This window comes from Nothoprocta perdicaria, unplaced genomic scaffold (genome assembly GCF_003342845.1).
Source record: "Nothoprocta perdicaria isolate Ctin4 unplaced genomic scaffold, notPer1 scaffold_28, whole genome shotgun sequence".
Classification (NCBI taxonomy): domain Eukaryota; kingdom Metazoa; phylum Chordata; class Aves; order Tinamiformes; family Tinamidae; genus Nothoprocta; species Nothoprocta perdicaria.
In genome coordinates, this window is record NW_020455510.1 from 3,647,254 (window position 1) to 3,664,776 (window position 17,523).

At 34.9% G+C, this 17,523-nt stretch overlaps 1 long non-coding RNA gene across 1 annotated transcript; it reads left to right on the top strand.

The window, feature by feature from the left end:
• Positions 1-4,431: 4,431 nt before the first annotated feature.
• On the top strand, positions 4,432-17,523 carry LOC112948858. Its single transcript, XR_003249712.1, has 4 exons — positions 4,432-4,593; positions 6,507-6,690; positions 9,658-9,760; positions 17,478-17,523. It is a non-coding gene; the product is annotated as an uncharacterized LOC112948858 (long non-coding RNA).

Genomic DNA, 17,523 nt, shown 5'->3' on the forward strand with positions numbered 1-17,523 from the left:
CAGTTTTCCCTGGCAGCAATTCCCTTACTCTGTATTAATGAACTCTTTTGACAGATGATTTAATGATGACCATGACTACCATCTTGTCAAAGGTCTTTGCGTCCAGACAATTAAATACACATCAACTCTTACATTGTTATTTAAATATCTCTAAGCAAAATGTAGAAAAACAGATTCATTAGATACATAGTATTTTAAATCAAAGAGATATAAAATACTTTTTCTGTTTTCATTGTATGTGACAAAAAGAGTTCATAATATGGAAAGATTTGATGTAAATCAAGTTTTTTATTGCTGTTGGGAGAGATGTTACATTTTGACCTTTCTTTTGAGATTTTTAGAACATTTGATGCTTTTGATAATACTTTAATATTACTTTCTTCACATTGATTAAATACACTTCATACATCGCTGAACAATGAGTAGCATTTGAATAAGACTGTCCACTGAACTGCCTGAAAAAATGATAAAGTAAAAAATTAATCTTCGAAGTAAAGTCAAGCCTGAAATTGAAATCTTTGACGCATACACTTCATAATTAGCTCACTCTGCTATATCTAAAATGCAAATATAGTGCTCTTAAAATAATTCAGATCTTCTTACATGGAGCATTAACAAATTATTTTAACTTATACGTCTCTGACTTTGAATTGTTCTAGAGCTTCTTGACTTTGTTTTTATTGTTAACAGTTGTTGAATTCTCTTTTTTTTAGAAAGTTACTTAAAGCTCTCCTCCTTGCCTCTGGTGTATTGCTGCACCATTGCTTTCCCCAGTAGGTCCACTTACGTATGAGGAGAAAAGCATTTCATAGAACATGTAGGGAATCGAGGCCTAAGGCTACACTCTTACACTAGGGTCTCCTGTAGCAAAACCCGCTGAAAAAGGTGCCCATTAGCACCTTTAGCAAGTGTCATTAGCCACTTGCTCCGTCTTCTGTTACTTTGCAACCATCCAGCTGTCTGAGAACTGCTCTGGAAATAGAGCAGTAAAGTGAGCCCATTTTAAATGAAAATCTAGGAATTTTTGGCTCGGATCATTTTCCTCAAATAGTTTACTTTGTGATCCATGAGCATTAAACAGACAGAAACAGGTGTTTGAGTGTGGGACAAAACTTTGTTGCTGTGCAGTGTGTTGTTGGCATTCTTTTGGTAGATATAATTTCCTATTTGCATTACTGAGACTATCTTGATGGATGTTTTCTGTGTGTTTTGAACTATGTATTTGTCAAAGACTGACAAATTGACTGACTTGTGTGGAATATTAATGCTATTTCTTGGAACATTGTTAACTTATTCAAATCTTAACTTTAAGTGCATGCAAATTCTGTATTAAGAAATTAGGTACCTTTTGCTTTTCTGGATTTTTTTTTCTAGATATCTTCCTCAGTATAGCCAGTCCATAGGCAGAAACTTGTCATAGTGAGTTTCTTTACAAATTTGTTAGCTAAATGCCCAAATGCCCAAATGACAGGAAAAAAAATGCTGCATATTTCAGTGTTGGCATCTTACTGTCTTACTGCAAGAATCAGGTCGCCACTAGATAATGTTGAAGGATGTATGATTTAATTTTCCATCACTAAGAGGGAAGAAGAGTATTCTCTTGATCTCTAATCTAAATGAAGTCTTTTATTCCACAAAAGAGTATCTGAGTGGAATACATTGCATAGTAGTTGCATGGCAGTTCTGGTCAGCTGGGGTTGGCAGTTAATATCAAGGTCCTCAGAAATATTTTTTTTTAAATTGCTGATAAATGCACCACCTCCCTGGCCAGTTTCAAAGCTAATAGAAAACTTCATGGTGCCCGTGATAGATAACTAAACTTTGATAAAGATATAAAAGAGGTAAAGTCACTGATTACATTTCAAGGGTGAGAGACTTTAAATGATGCAATTGCAGTAATGAAAGGAAAAACTGCTCAAAAAGGTCTGACCTTCACCATGTAAGTTTTCTGAAGAAAGTGTGAAGATTGAGTAAGTGATAAGAAGGTATGTGATTCATAATATGTGATCTGAGCAAGAAAAATAGACACGAAAAGATTTCTTATGAAACATTAGGATTCCCTCTCAGATCCTGAGAAATCTGTGCATAAACTGATTAAAGCAAATTAAGAAAAAAAAAAAAAATCAGACTTCGAATCAGCTTTGCTACAGCCATGTTATCTTCTTGTGTCTGTTTCTTCCTTCCTTTAGCTGTAAGTGAGCACTTATTTCACAAATACTCTCCAGCAACCTAGCAATGTGCAAGGCTGTAGTAGAAATGAATGCATGGGAGGTGTTATAAAGGTATGTATGAGTTGTTCAGGTGTCTGTATAACTCTTATAACATCGGTAAGAGACAAGAACATACAGACAACAAAAAATCAGATTGAAAAAATGTAACAGATGGATAAAAAAAGATTCAGATCTCACAGCAATGTAGATCTTGAATAATCCTGTGATTTGCCTAGCATTTGTGTCTCAGTTTTCAGGTCTGGTTTTTAAGATACAGGCAAAGGAAAGAAGATGCATATCTTAATTATGCTTTAGAAGTATATGAAGCATTTTGGAGAACACAGGATGGTTAAATATTCAAAATTATTAACCCGTTATCAGTAGGATTTTATTAATTTTAACATAAAAGCACTTGTTATTTTGTCAGTAGTCAATGTTCACAACAGTAACAAAATTGTATTTAGTAACACCTTCACGTATCTTCGTATTCATATGTAATTCTAAAAGGAGAAGGCAGGTACAGCTGAGGCCAGGCATTCTGTGTACAGATATTCTGCTACAGGGACCATACATCATATTTACAGTTGAAGGAGTTTTTTTCTTGTGATTGTTTTTGCTGTATTTGTCTATTAAAAGTGAAATGGAAAGAAAATAAAAATGAAATGGAAGAAAAGAAAAAGGAAAATGTTATACAAAACCATAAGACCTTTTGTTAGACAGGATGTATTAGAAGTATAGAAAGAAATCTGTAACATCTAGTAAGAGCAATTAGATGATGATTTTCCTTGGATTCTTTTGTATTCTGAGTTGTAAACTGTTTTCACAACAGTTGTCTCATGCCGTTTGTTTCATTATAATATCAAGGTAGGAGGTACAGATTAAGTAACACTGACAGTGCGAAACATTGAATTTTCTTGTCAGTTTAGTGGTTAGCTTTCCCTATAGTTAATCTCTAACCAAAAAAAAAGTTTTTCAATGACATAATTCCCACAAACCCTAACAATGCAATTATTAAAAAATGGAATTAGTATGATGATTGCTGCATTTTACCATGTAAGTTGACTGAAATGCACGAACCTACTCTTATTCAAAGGAGGAATAACCCGGCTTTATTGAAAGCAATTGAGTAGTGAATTCCTAAAACAATAGAGGAAGGTACATGAAGGATTTAACAAATTGGCTGAAGAAATAGCAACACTGCAGAGAAGTGGCCACTTGGGCATCGTGCGATAGATGGCGCTCTCTTCTTAAATGTTGGGACATGGAATTCTGGTGTTTCATTATAAAAATAATTCTGCAGCCTATATTGACAGCTACTGAAATCCTGCCTGATGGTAGTTTTTATAAACTCAGTGCAGATCTCATGTGTGGATAAACATCAACTTCAGAAAAAGATTATATTTTAAAACAAATAATTTATATGTACAGGATTTAAACATGAAAACATCCTAAAAACCTTTCCCTGATAATGTCTCTCAGTTTAATTACTGTGTGGTTTTGAGCTCAGAGATGGCAAAAGAGAAAGCCTCCCAACAAGCAGGTGTTCTGTAAGCAACATAGTTAACAGAATGGATTTTGCCTCTTTAGAAAACCTGTAATGTGGAGGTCTGTGGAAGGTGAAAAGGCTCATCTTGCTACTGGCTCAAAAAGACTCCCAAATTTCCTGTGCAGCAACTGTCTGTGCCATTGATCTCCGCGTGGGTGGAGGAGGTAGCTCTTCACAGAAGGAAAGGCCCAGCTCTGGCTGCCTGGAAGGTAGGGTCAAGCACACAGTGTGCCAGTATAAACACAGAGCTTTGTGATGAACCAAGAGCTGCAAGACCACCACTTCCTGCAGTATTCATTGGTAAGTACCTCCCTGAATTGCCGTAATTTCTGCTTGCTGTCCCTGAAGTAGGCAAACTGGGCAAATCAGTCTTCTAGTCAGGTTTTCTCTAGAATTCCTAATTAACAAGAAGTGGGTTTTTCCTGTCTCTAAAATACACAAGAAAGGATATTAAATCATAAGTAGGACTCTTCCTATGGCATAGCCTCCTTCCAGCATCAAAAACATGATGCTGGGTTCTAGTTCCAAGAAAGGAACTTGTATGTGTTAGTATATACTACTCCTGGGGACAGAAGTGTGTGTGTGTGATGAAATGCTGAGTGTACTCTGGAGAAAAGCTTTCTGTTCAGTGCAGTTTTTTTTTTTTTTTTTTTGCACATCGCATACAAAGACTAACCTTAAGCACATGCTTTTTTGCTGAAATATAAACACTCCTGGCAAAACAGTGTTCGTGAATTTGATGAAAAAGATGGATGCCCAGGACATCAAAATGAAGAATAAGTCAAAAATACCGAACTTGAACTTATGATTCTGTATACTAATGAAGAACTCAATTGGGTTAGTCAAGTAATCAGATTTTTATATTTTTATACAATTTTATGAATCTTTATATTTTTATATTTTCTAGAAACTAGCGTTTGTATATGAAATAAAATATTTTAAGTTCACAGCACATTTTATCTACCTAAAATTCAGTTCTTTTATTCTTAGACCTTAACCAAAGCTGTGTGCAAGACTGCAGAAGGAGCAACATGAGCAGTTTGAGCTCAGAGGGTGATCCTGTGCCACGTGCTCTAGGTGTCCCTGCTGGAACAGGGAGGGGTTGGACTGGGTGATCTCCAGGGGTCCCTTCCAACCTCAACCATTGTGTGGATATAGATCATATGCAATCCCAGGTCTTAGTTAAGGAGTGTGGAACTATGACCTACGTGGAGAACTGAGGTTACAATATTTGAAGGGGCATCGGATGTAAATGGTACCAGATATGGAAAGAACTTGACAAGTGGAAATGTTGCCTCATGTTTAGGGTTTGGTGTTATATGGGGCAACTTTATTTCCTAGAATCTGAAGGCAATGATGCGGACTGCTCTTTAGCTGTTCCTATCCTTTAATGCGTTTGCAGACACATGGGTTTAATACCTTAATAGAACCTCAGTGTTCCTCTATAATTTCTTTGCTTTATTAGCTATTTTTTCCTGCAAAGAATCTCACAAATGAGAATGAAGAAGGGTGAAGTACTGTATTGACAGGTTGCTTCGTAGGCTTCACAGCCGTTTCATAGTGGACTGTTGGACAGTATTGTGAGCTGTTCTTTGTTCTATAAAGCTTTCTCAACATAAAGAATGATTTTTGAGATCAAAATATCATCAAATGAAAAATATGATTATGTTAAAGGCTCTCAGACTAGCATGGATAGAAGAAATCCAGACACTGTGTCCTTCAAAATCAAAAGGAAAACAGCAGCATGTATGCATCATTTGCCTTTAATCACAGACATTCTGAACATGCTTGAAATGCCAGTAGTTTTATAGATCGTGCAGTTCACTACTCCTCCTTTCTTCCCCTTATGAGATGAAATCCATAGCAGCGGTATGACAAAGGATACATTAATCCAGCCAGTGGACCTGTGAAGATGGAAACTACAGCTTTTTATAGTAACAGCATTAGTTCAAAGTAGTTGTCTGGAATATAGAATGTAGAGAAAAGTGTCTGACTCCACCAGCAGCATTCTGTTTGCATCTCCTCTAACTCAGAGTTCATAGTACTGAAGATCTGCATGTTCAACTTCCAATTATATTTTCAAAATTTTCTGTAGTTTTCTGATAAATTGATTTTTTCATCCTAACTCAACTTGTGCAACCATTTTGCATTTAAAAAAAAAAAATAAGTTGGTTAAACTGTATGAGTTGTAATGGGATGTGTCTTATAGCTTGTTTATGGTTATTCTATTGCATAGCACTAAAAGAGTGCTTTCCAGGGTCAAAACAGACACCTCTATTGTAGTGTAAAACACTATATTTTTTAGAAATTCAACTGAGACTTACTGAGGAGGACTGAGAATGGCAAATGACATACTCTTGGGTCTCTCATAGCTGATATTCCTTGTAGAAGTCAGGATGGTACAAGATTCAACAGAATTCATGTCTGTTCTCAGACCTGCTTTATAAAAAGATAGGCATTTGCCATTTTTTCAACATTGTTCAGATGCCGAATGTATGAAAATGAAGTGATTCACTGTGTGACTGTTTTTATTTCTACATGGATAGAATATGATTAGTTTTGTCTGTATGTACATGTGTGAAAATAAACTCAATTTAGGAAGTTTTAAGGTAATTAAAAATAGCTAATAAAATGAGGTATGCATGAAGTGTGGATAAACTTCATGGGCAAAGGGAATGCATGAGCAATATATTGCTGAAAGCAATTCGAAAATGAGTATTTACTGCTTTTGTGTGGCTGTTATTCTTTAGCTGCTTTCCATGTGCACAAGACAACTGGAGCTCACCAGAAAAACTTAGAAACTCCAAAGATGGAAAACCAGATGTAGTCCCTTGGGTTATGAATGAGGGTTTTCAAAAAAGATGTGTGGCAGAGAAATATGAAGAAGGTGCTGCACAGTGGTGCTGCTGAAGGAACGGCTGTAAAAGAAGGCAGGTAAAAAAATTTTTTTAATATTTGTTAAATTCTGTTTTGGTGAAATTGTGTATAGATGTATTTTCATACAGTTACTCCATTTTATTATGGAGCCTTGTTAGTTGTCTAATTTGCCAAATTAGTATTTATAGAGACATGTCCCTAATTTTCATACAGGAAAACAAATAGTATTAGGATACAAGTTAGCTTTGGACATGCATGCTGTTTTTTTATGTTTCAGGAGGATCTTTTTAGTTTAATCTTGCCTAGAAATAGAGCTCTTTTAAACTGAGAATGGACTGTTCTATATATAGCTTCTACTTTGAAATGTTTATGAAAAGTTAAAGGGAACATACATCAAAGGCCGGAATTCTGCAGTCTAAAGCCATAATGTGCTTAATTTGAAACCATAATTAATGTCACTATATTTACAAATTATATGAGTTGCTGCCTAACTGACCATCACTTTTACAATTTTTAATCTATGTACACAATTGCAGTCAGTGCACAGATTAATTAAATGCTGTTGAGAATCTGACTTGGTGTAAAGTTTGTATTAAATACCAGAATGCTAAAAAGTACTAATTGGTCAGTGAAATATGCAAGATGATACAGATTTTATAGCAGACTCTTGAAGTATTTTATACGACAGTACTGATACTCATTTTTATTTTGCTTGCTTGATATATCTGTTAGTGTATAAAGGCTGATCATTTTTAAACACTTAAAATTATTTTACATACATCCTGGTCTACCAAGAAGGCAAGAAAGAAATACTTTAGGGCTGGTAATTTAATGATTCAGCAAAAGAAATCCAAAATATGAAGGCATTGGATTTACTTCTCAAATAACAATTTTTAAAAATATCATGACTTAAAAGATGGATGACAACCACATGAACTCAGATCACTTCCGAGTTATGACCACTCCAAAGTATCATTGAGTTTATTTCCTCCTCTATATTTAAATTTGTCTCTGATAATTAAAATATAGATGCAGAGTTGCTGTCGTGCATACAAGTTGCACGTTGAACACAAGCAAGCTGATGGAAAGTTTCAAAAAGGAGGCCATGCATTCAGTGCACACACTGCAAACAGATGGCTCAAAAGTCAACAGTTAGCACCCTGCTCCATGCGTTAAGCCAATTAATTCATTAAACTTAAGGCAAAAGGGATAGATAGTCTAGGGGAGGAAGACACAATAAACAGCGTTTTCCCCTCTTTGCCAAATATGTAATTACTGTGTAGCAGAAGATTTTTTTATTCATTGTCTGTTTGTCCATATCAGATGTGCATTTTTAGACTGTATAATGACCAGTTTTCACAGGGAAACACGATTTCTGCTGTAGTTTCTTTTTTTAAAAGTCTTCTGAAAGTGGAATGAACTAGAATTACTCTACAACTTCAACAAGCATTTTAACAATTAAGCCGCAATGTCAAAAAAGAGCATGTGTCTGTATTCCTTGTATACCTTTTTATAACACAAGACCCATAAATAGAAGATCGTGCTTCTATCTCTAGGATTTTCTTGTGACTTACTGTAAACCAGAGCTACCTCAACTGTGGTTGAAGAAAGAATACAAATTGCAGAATTGTCCAAATCCTGGAATTTATGTGCTGAAGACAAGATCCACAGTTTCCTGTTGTTAGTGTGTGTTGAGCATGCTGAGATTCTTGCAGTTGTTTGTAATTTGTTTGTCCTACTATTATGTATAGATAAATATTTCTCACGTTTCTTTGTACTAGGCATAATCAGAGAAAAAGTAGGCTTAAATTAATTCCTCATAGCTCCAATTTTGTTCTAAATCTTCAGTTTCAGTGTTCACAGTATCACTCTGTAAATTGCTCAAAAGTAAAAAAGTTTGAAATTGGATGATTCATAACCAAGAAACAAAAAGTTAGCTCTAATTTAATTAGGGAAGAATTAAATGTTTTGCTCTGCTTTGGATGATGTTAAATGAGTTCCTGTGATGCTTCCATGAAGCTTCTAAATTAGTTTTCTGATTAGTTTCTGTTAAATTAGTTTTGGTGATGTTCAAATAGTTAATGACTAGTTTCATTAACATAGGGAAATATGAAATGTTGTGACATTTGATGCTTTTACGTTGTGAGGTGGTGTTCCATAAGTCATACAGTTTTAGCCATACCTTAAGTTATAATGCAAAGAAGCCATGTATAGATTTAAAAGCTGCTTTTTTCCTGCTATAAATAACCACTGCAGTCACTGAAAATTAGTAGGTGAATAAATCTGAGTCTTAACCTCCATATTCTTAAAGTCAAGGTTTTAAAACAATGTTTACTTGGCATTATCATTTCAAGTGTTCTGTAAAAATTCGATCACAGATTACTGAACAATTCTGTTTCTGTCTACTTCTATGTACTTAAGACAATGGTAAGATAGTAGTTTTGGTAGTTTGTTGTTAGTATGAAATGTGAAGTATGAAATGAATGTTAGTATGAATGTTAGTATGAAATATGAAAAAAAAATGAAAAAACTGTACTATGTTTAAATTCAGGTTGCTAGATATAACAGAAGTGATTCTGTGATTTTACTGAAATCATGCAATCTTCAGAACCTAAACAGCAAAGGAATGGAAAAAAAAGGCATCCAGTAATACCTTTCCTCTGCTGTGTGACAGAGACAGAAATGTTCCCTGTGGAACGCAAGTGTATTGCAGAGAAACCCTATAGAATCATGATCATTACCAGAATAGACATGTTCCCCAGTTATATGATGGCTCCTATAGTGGCAGTGTAGACAGCAGAGCTGGAAAGGCAGTGCAGAAAAATTGGCATTATGTGATGTTAAGGAAGAATTTCCTGATTCAGAGAAGGGATCATTACGTGTAAATGGGAAATGCTAATCTTCTCCAGTTTTCAGTTTCTTTCTGCCTTCCCACTAAGAGTAGTATAACCAGGATAACCATAATGAATGCACAGTTGAGTGATTTTGAATGGTAAATACATATGTTCTTGTTATACTTAACAGTGATTCAGATTCAGGTACACTGAAGAACCCCATCATCAGTAAGCCCTCGGGGGGATGAAGAACAAAATGGCTGAAGAGTTTTATGGAGCGTATGAGAGAAAAGGTAACTTCTTTGCTTTGTTCAAGATCCTCATAGCTGCCAGTTCTTCAGCTTTTTCTTAGACGAGTTTAATAATTTCCAGCATTTCTTAGTCTTTTGAGGCAACTTCTGATTTGACAAAGAGCATCTAAAAACATCTAAAGTTTCATAATCTTCATGACAGTTCTGAAGGCATATATCAAAAGAGTTGTAATATTTTCCAAGATTTTCTGATCTTTTTGCAAATTGTTATAGTAATTTGCCTTTCTCTAATTGATCAAATAATTATAAATGCTAGAGAGAAAACAAGACTTTAACTACAATGTATATGAAATTTTGATTTTCTCAAATGGGTTTAAGTTGAAATTCCAAGGTTGTTCAAGTTTTAATCCTTAAGACTTGAATAGCACATTTCCTTTTACCTTCAATAGTAAAATACAGACTGAATGCTTTCATTCCCCTACAGAGCTCCCCATTAATATAAATACTGTCTTTAGATACCTATACAGAGAAAGATTTTTTCCCCAGTCTCACTGTTCTTTTAGCATGGATCACTCTGTAGCGCTACACCTACCTCTGTAGTACTGTCACTTATTTTTATTATTACTACTGCTACTACTAAAAATAGTGTTCTTTTTGTTGTAACTACTAAAACTTTTTATTTCCATTGTTATTTTTAATATTTAATAAAAATGTGTGGAGTTTTAAGTAAGCCAGTAAGAGTTTTACTAACCTCTGAACAGATTTTGTTGTGTGTATTAGTCCTTGGAGGAATTCGAACATAAATCTGATGAATAGATGGTCTGTTCCATTTTCATAGACTGAAGACATGTCTGGATTTATTAGAGATTTATCTTCCTCAATACTTGTGTTGATCTTTGTGTTTTTAATTATTTCAGGTTTAATAGCCTGAGAGGTAGATTTTTGTCTTGGAGAGATGAATAACAGCCTTTAAACCAGATAGATTGGTTACAGTGAGGAGCTCTAACCAGCCTGAAGTAGAGAAAGGAGAATGGATTAACCACCTCTCAGGAGATTAAACCTATTGACATTATAGAGCAAACAGAGATATTTCAATACACTTTATGGGAATATTCCACAGTTTTAATATTATTCTACAAATTCTACCAATCTTCTTTGTAAAGGCTCTCCCAAGATACTCTAAGATGTGTGCAATTTAGGCCTAAATATATTTTGACTGAGAAGAACCCAAGAATTATGACCTTTACAAAGAAGATTAAATAATAGCCCTGTGGACATGTGCATGAATAATTACATATAGGACAGTAAAACAAGCTTGATAGTTTCAGTGCTAATAACTCCTAAGGGTAACTGTCAACACAGGAAAAGAGCAAGAAGTGGAGTACTATTTAAGTTACAGGCGTTCAGAATTTAAAAGGTGATTTTCATCTGTATGGATAAGCAGTAAATATTTGAGTACAAACCCGTGCAGAAGATCAGAGCTTAAGGTTTAACGTATGTTGCATAACGGGAGAGCATCATTTTGCCTTCAGAACCATTTTCATCAAAACTGCATTAAAATGGCATGTTTTGGGGGAAAAATAAACAGTGCTAATAACCTTAATACTATGTAGCCTGTTGATGTGTTATGTAGCTTGCCGATTGTGTTGACATTATGAAATAAGTCCTAACTGGAGAGAACGAGTAGTATTTCAAGATCAGATTGGAGAGATTATCTAAACATATGTTCTACGATATAAACTGCAAAATACATGTTTCTATCCTGAATCTGGAAAACAGAGGGAAAGCAGCGGTTTTGTAACAGCATTGTACCAGAAGCAGCTGTTTTGTTCAGTATTAGAGGTGCAAGGAACTAGGCACAAAGTAAATGAAAAATAAAATATCCTAACAATAAGTAAGCAATACTTACTATTGTTAATATGATATTGTTATGCTATTGTTTATATAATAGTGAAAACTATTGTTTTCACTGAATTAAAAATCACTCAGTTATGACTACTGGCTAGATATACAAGATAAAACTGTCCTCCACCAACAGACCACATATAAAAGAAATGAAGTGGAACAAGAAGAGTATTTGTTGCTATTTACGTTGCATGTAAGTCAAACAAATTGTCTGTAAGGTTATCATCTTTTCTGACATTTTGATAGCTTCTGTCTTTTACGTTGCCATATCTCCCAATTGTTTACATTTACTCATTTTGAAGATTTTGGAAGGAGATTCCTAGCCTTTCAATTTAGGATGTGACAATTTTAAAATATGACAAAGCCATAGGAGCAAAGGTCAATTTTTAGTCTATGTATCAGAATGAAATATTATCTCCAATACTTGCTGAGTTATTACTGTGTTTAATACATAGATCTGAGACCTAGGTCATAAGGGTCATATAGATTGTCAGAGTCATATATACTTACCCTTGGAATCTCTGCTCTTTCTCCCACATAACTTATGGTCTCGTGCTGATCTCCAGCTGCCTCCATCTCCATTCCCGAATTACCATGTGCATTCTCTGCAGACCAGGTTCCCTTCGTTGTCTTCTAATGCGTAAAAACTAAAACTAACCCCAAGCCTGAAAATAAAGTTTTTCTTTCTCTTCTCTTCTGATACCAGAGAGCCCTGGGAACATTATCCCGTCTTGCCCAAGTTTTTTTCTTGGCTTGCTCTCTACCAAGTGCCTGCCCCAGTGAGCAGCCTTTTAGAGCAAGATTAACTCTGACAGAGGAGTTGCAGTTGACTCCAGCAGATAAATGGATTATTTTCAGGCCCAAAATAATACTTGTGTCTGTTTGCCACAATCTATCGATTAGTTTGACTTTAATGCCTGTTAAAAATTACTAGAAAAAAAAAACAGTATAAAGCAACTTAACATAAATGGGTATGTACGTGGGCACTTGCACACATCCACAGTTTAAGGGTTCTCTGTTTCTGTCTTGAACATAGATTTAATGAATGAATGAATTCATCACACATCCGTTAATGTGTAATGTTGCAGAACTATGATGATCCGTTACTGAAATCTGTCAGGTAATTTCTAGTAAGGATCTAGCTACATCACTACTTCATCTAGAGCGAGCTAGACCAAAAATCCCATATGGCTATAAAGATAGCCTCCTATTAATATGTTATTTGAAAACTTTTTAGAAATATTTTAGATGGCTTTCAGCAGTGGTAACTGTAATAGAATATCCTCAATGATTTCTGCTAATCCTACTTCACACAAATCAAATCTGAACCATTTTTTCACCCAAACTCCTGTTACAAAATGTGGGAGGTTGATGTAAGATATTAAGTATGGGCCTCCTCTGAGTCTTTGACAAGAGGTATAGTAGCATTCCTTTTATTGGAATATATTTTGCTAAATATATACATTATATACATTCATATATATATACACATACATATTTATGTGTCTTAGGGGTGTGTATATATTGCATGTGTATACTGTGTGTATATACACACACAAGTTTTTTTAGTCTCTACATCATTGCACATATCAACTCTCTTCATATTTTCCCTATTTCTGTTGTTAGATAGCTGCACCTTCCAGCGAAATGTGCAGCAGACTGCTCTGTGGACAGCAGACTGCAAAGTGCTGCAGTTGCACAGAGTCATGGTTCTGATTGTTTCTTCAGGAAAGCCTTTTATGAGCAGAGGAGGTAATTAATCAGATGTATCTTTCTACAAAAATTGAACAAGCTGCCAAGTCTTGCCAGATGGCCAGTGAATGTTATTGAGAAAGAATGTGCTAACACTTAGCTGTACACAGTGTGTAAAATCCACATCCTTTTGAAGCTCAGACCTCATCTACATTTAAAATATCAGTAAAACCAATCCACTTTTGCATAAAATTCCTTTTTAGTAAAATGCTTTGGAAATTATGATTTGATTTAAGCCACTGAACTTCTCCTCCATTTTTATTTGAGCTTTGTGTTTTCCTTTAATGCTTATTCCTGAGATTATTGACATTTGCATGATAAAATATCCTTAGTGCAAACTAATCAATTTGGCTGCTGGTCTTTATGATTTGGAATTTCTTTTGCCTTCAGCTGGATTGAATATCTGATAAGACAGACCTAGATTAAGGAGCCTGTTTAATCTGTGATCCTTTATCTTGTGAAAGGCAGTGAGAAGGGTCATAGATACCGTAACAGGTTTCATTGATGATTTCTAATAAAATGAAATGTATTTCTTGTAACTGGAATGCAGGAGGTAATCCTTAATAATCTTCTGTATCACCAATCCTATTTCAAAGAACTTCTGTATGAGATTTACCCCCCAAAATAGTGAATTGAATGACTGGATGTGAGGAACACTAACAAAATTCCCATTCTCATTTATTCACGACTAAACATGACAACCGAGGTAAACTGGTGCAACAAACCACTTCTGACTTGTATAAATGGGGACGTGGAATGGAGCTGTGATCTACTTATCAGATGAAGTCCTTTCTTTATGCCATTTTTTAATCCAAAATAATAATGCAGAGACATACATAGACTGAAAGGTAATTCTTAGTGTCTTATAAGGTGGCCTTTGATTTAAGTGTCAGAAAAAAATCCTGTCCTATTTTGCAAATTGAAACTGAAGCAACTCATACTAGAAAATGTAGGAAATGCAGTCGTAGTAAATACATCTAAGAATATGGACTCATGTTTACCGTGATCAATAACTTCACTGAATTCTACATTGTTAAACTTTCACTCACGCTGAATTATCAGCAATAGTCCTTAATTATCATTTCACTGCTGTGTTACCCTGAATTCATTTACATTCTTGGTGCATTATGGTTGTCAGCTTTTTTTCTGAGCTCGCTCCTTCATACTTCAGTTGGTGGCTTATAGTTTTATATCTCCCTGTTTCTTCAACCTCTATAGCTTATAATATTACAATCCTGCCTTATGCTAACTTAAATCTACCTAATATTCCAACAGAGCTTGAAATCTAAAACCTGATTATCCCTCCACTTCTGCAAAGGATGAAATGATGATCCTCTTTTGAGAGGTGATGAAGGAGCAGTAGCAATAATCCTAGCTTCCTTAGGATTCCACCAGAGCTCTGTGCAGACAGAGGTCTCAACATTTTGGAAAAAAAGGGCAAAATTGGAACGTGACAAACTGTTTATTTCTGAAAGTGATTTTTTTATAGTCTAGAAGATGTTCAAGCAGCCTGCCATGTTAGAATTAAGAATTCTATATAGAGAATTTTACATGCCATATATATGGTATATAAGCATAAAACATGGTTGGTAACTTAGTGTTAAAAACACACCTGCTAATGAAAGATTTTTCTTTGACTTTTATTAGGAAAATATTTTTCCAATTTGTAAATTGTATCAGATGCTTCCAGATTTTATATGCATTGTAACATGCAATCATTTCTTCAAGAGATTTCCATATATCTAAAGGAAATTTCACTCATAATATTTTGGAATTAATCTTGATGGAGTTCTTCAACTAACTGTTGTATTGCCTTGTCTTCTCCTTAACTGTTTATCTTAAACTCTATGAAATTTGCTTTTAATGCACTAATTGATCTAAAAAAACATGAATGGAGTCCTAATGAGTTAGGATTAATAATCAAAACCTCACTCTTAGCAGTTCTTTGTTTTTCTCTTCCCTTACGTTGTCATCTCACTTGCAAGTAAATTGCAGGCCTGCTGTTTAGGTACAATTAACCAGAATGATCACTTACAACTCCTGCTTATTTTCTCAGATAAACTGGCAAATAACATTAGTGAAAAGTTTGGTGGGACTAGACTAAAATTTTATGTATAAACGAAGGTCCCAACCTCTCCGTCCTTGCACACCCACCAAGCTATGAGCTGTGGTAATTCCTGCAGAACAGCACGTCAATATCTCTCATTTCCAAATTCCTAAAAATCATCCTGCCTGTGTGAAATAATTCCCTTCTTCCCAGCATGGGGAGGAAGGAACCCCAGCATGCAAGGAGTAAACATGTATGAAGTTCTGTTCTGCTCCATGATTAAGTGAAACATAATTTTTCTGAATCCTCTAAATCATTATTCTCTAGATAAAAAGGTATCATTATGTTCAACATTTGACCAGATAGGGGGTTTGTGTTAGTTTGAACAACTGAGTTTCCATTCCAGAACGAAATGGCCATGCTTAAAGGTAAGCTTATTCCTGAGATAAGCTTCATTCTTATGTGAATACCTAATGCTGTTTTTTTTTTTCCCCTGTAGAAATACTCTGATAAAGTCTTGCACTTGTGGTCATGACTGTCAAATATCACAGCTTTATATCAAAATTTGTAATTTCTGGAAAGCTTTTAAAAATTTTAATCAGCTATTTCAAAGCCACAGATCAGATTTCAGTAATTTTAGATGGATGCAAAAACATGTTTATTATTAAACTAGAAAGGTACAAACATCTCTGAACCTGACAGCATCCCATGGAAGATATATTTCCTGCTGCTACAGAAACATTAAGGTGATCCGAAGGTAAATCAGCAGTGACAGATCAGTGACCATATTGCTCGCTCAGCGTCCTCAAGAGAACTGTGTTTGTCTGCATAAGTCATGCTTTTCTTGTCTAAACAGTTTTCTTATCCATAATTAACGTGAGGATTTGATAGCCATAAAGTGTTTATTTGCAAAGTGTTTTCAAGTAAAATAAAAAATAGCTCATGCTGTGACTGCCTCCCTTTCTGTTAGTGGCCTACAAGTTTGGACATAGCTGTATATAACTTGAAGTCTGTGACATTTTAATGTTGCTGTAGCAGCTTCAAAATGGAATACATTTAAATCAATTACAAAAGAAGCCAAGATAAGCTTTGCAATATTGCCAAATAGGCAAAATGGACCTCAGGAGTTTCTTCTATTTCTGCAGACTTTATATGCTTACATTTCTACTGATAGTATAAAAGACGCTCTGTATTTACACATAAGAATAAAAAATATTTATAGATATAAGGGAACATTATAGGTAGTTTTATGCTCTGGGCTTCTTCAATTTATTTTTAAAAAGGCTATATGATTACTTGCAAAGAGGCAGAAGCTGTTCTGTTTCCTTAAAAATCATGTGCATTTTGGGATGGTTTCCAATAATAAAATGCTAAAAAAAAAAAAATCTTATTCTAAATTACTGATTTCTAATTTTATTTTAAACAATGTTCAGTTTAGGAATATGAAAAAACATTTATTACTGTTATGACAGAAAAAAAGATTGCTTCCATTTTCCATTAACACCGAACTCCCAGCTTTCTTCTGGCTCTTACTCGTACTGTCCATCTTTGCTCCAAGAACAGGGGAAGCAGCAGATGAGACCACTGTTCAGTAACAGATTGCTCAATATGAGATTAGCCAAAGAACTGCTAGCTTTCAGAATCTGTGCATAAAGTCTACAGTAATTTTTCTGTGTTTAGTAGTATGTTGGAAACAGTAGTTGTGAGAAAAGTTCAGACAGAAGCAGAAATAGAGTTGGTAGAATGATTATCACAAATATAGTAGCTATCATAGTCTACAGCATACAGGTGATAGCAACATCAAAAGCAGTATATTTTCAAGAATTTAGTTTCCATGATAGCAGTAGAGAGGAGGGCTTTCTGTGTACCAGCCAAGCGTGTTCAAACTTGAGAAGGGAAGGGGAACAGTTTCCTGGTGATGCCTCCATCCAGGAAAGGTCTATTTCCATTTTGCAGCACAATGAAATTAAGCTCATATACTTTTTAAAAAAATAATAAAAAAAAATACTGCCATAAAATGGTTGTATGTAAACTTTTCTCATTCTTTCTCCTCAGATTCCCCCTATGCATGTTAAACAGGACAGAGATGACACAAGGTATA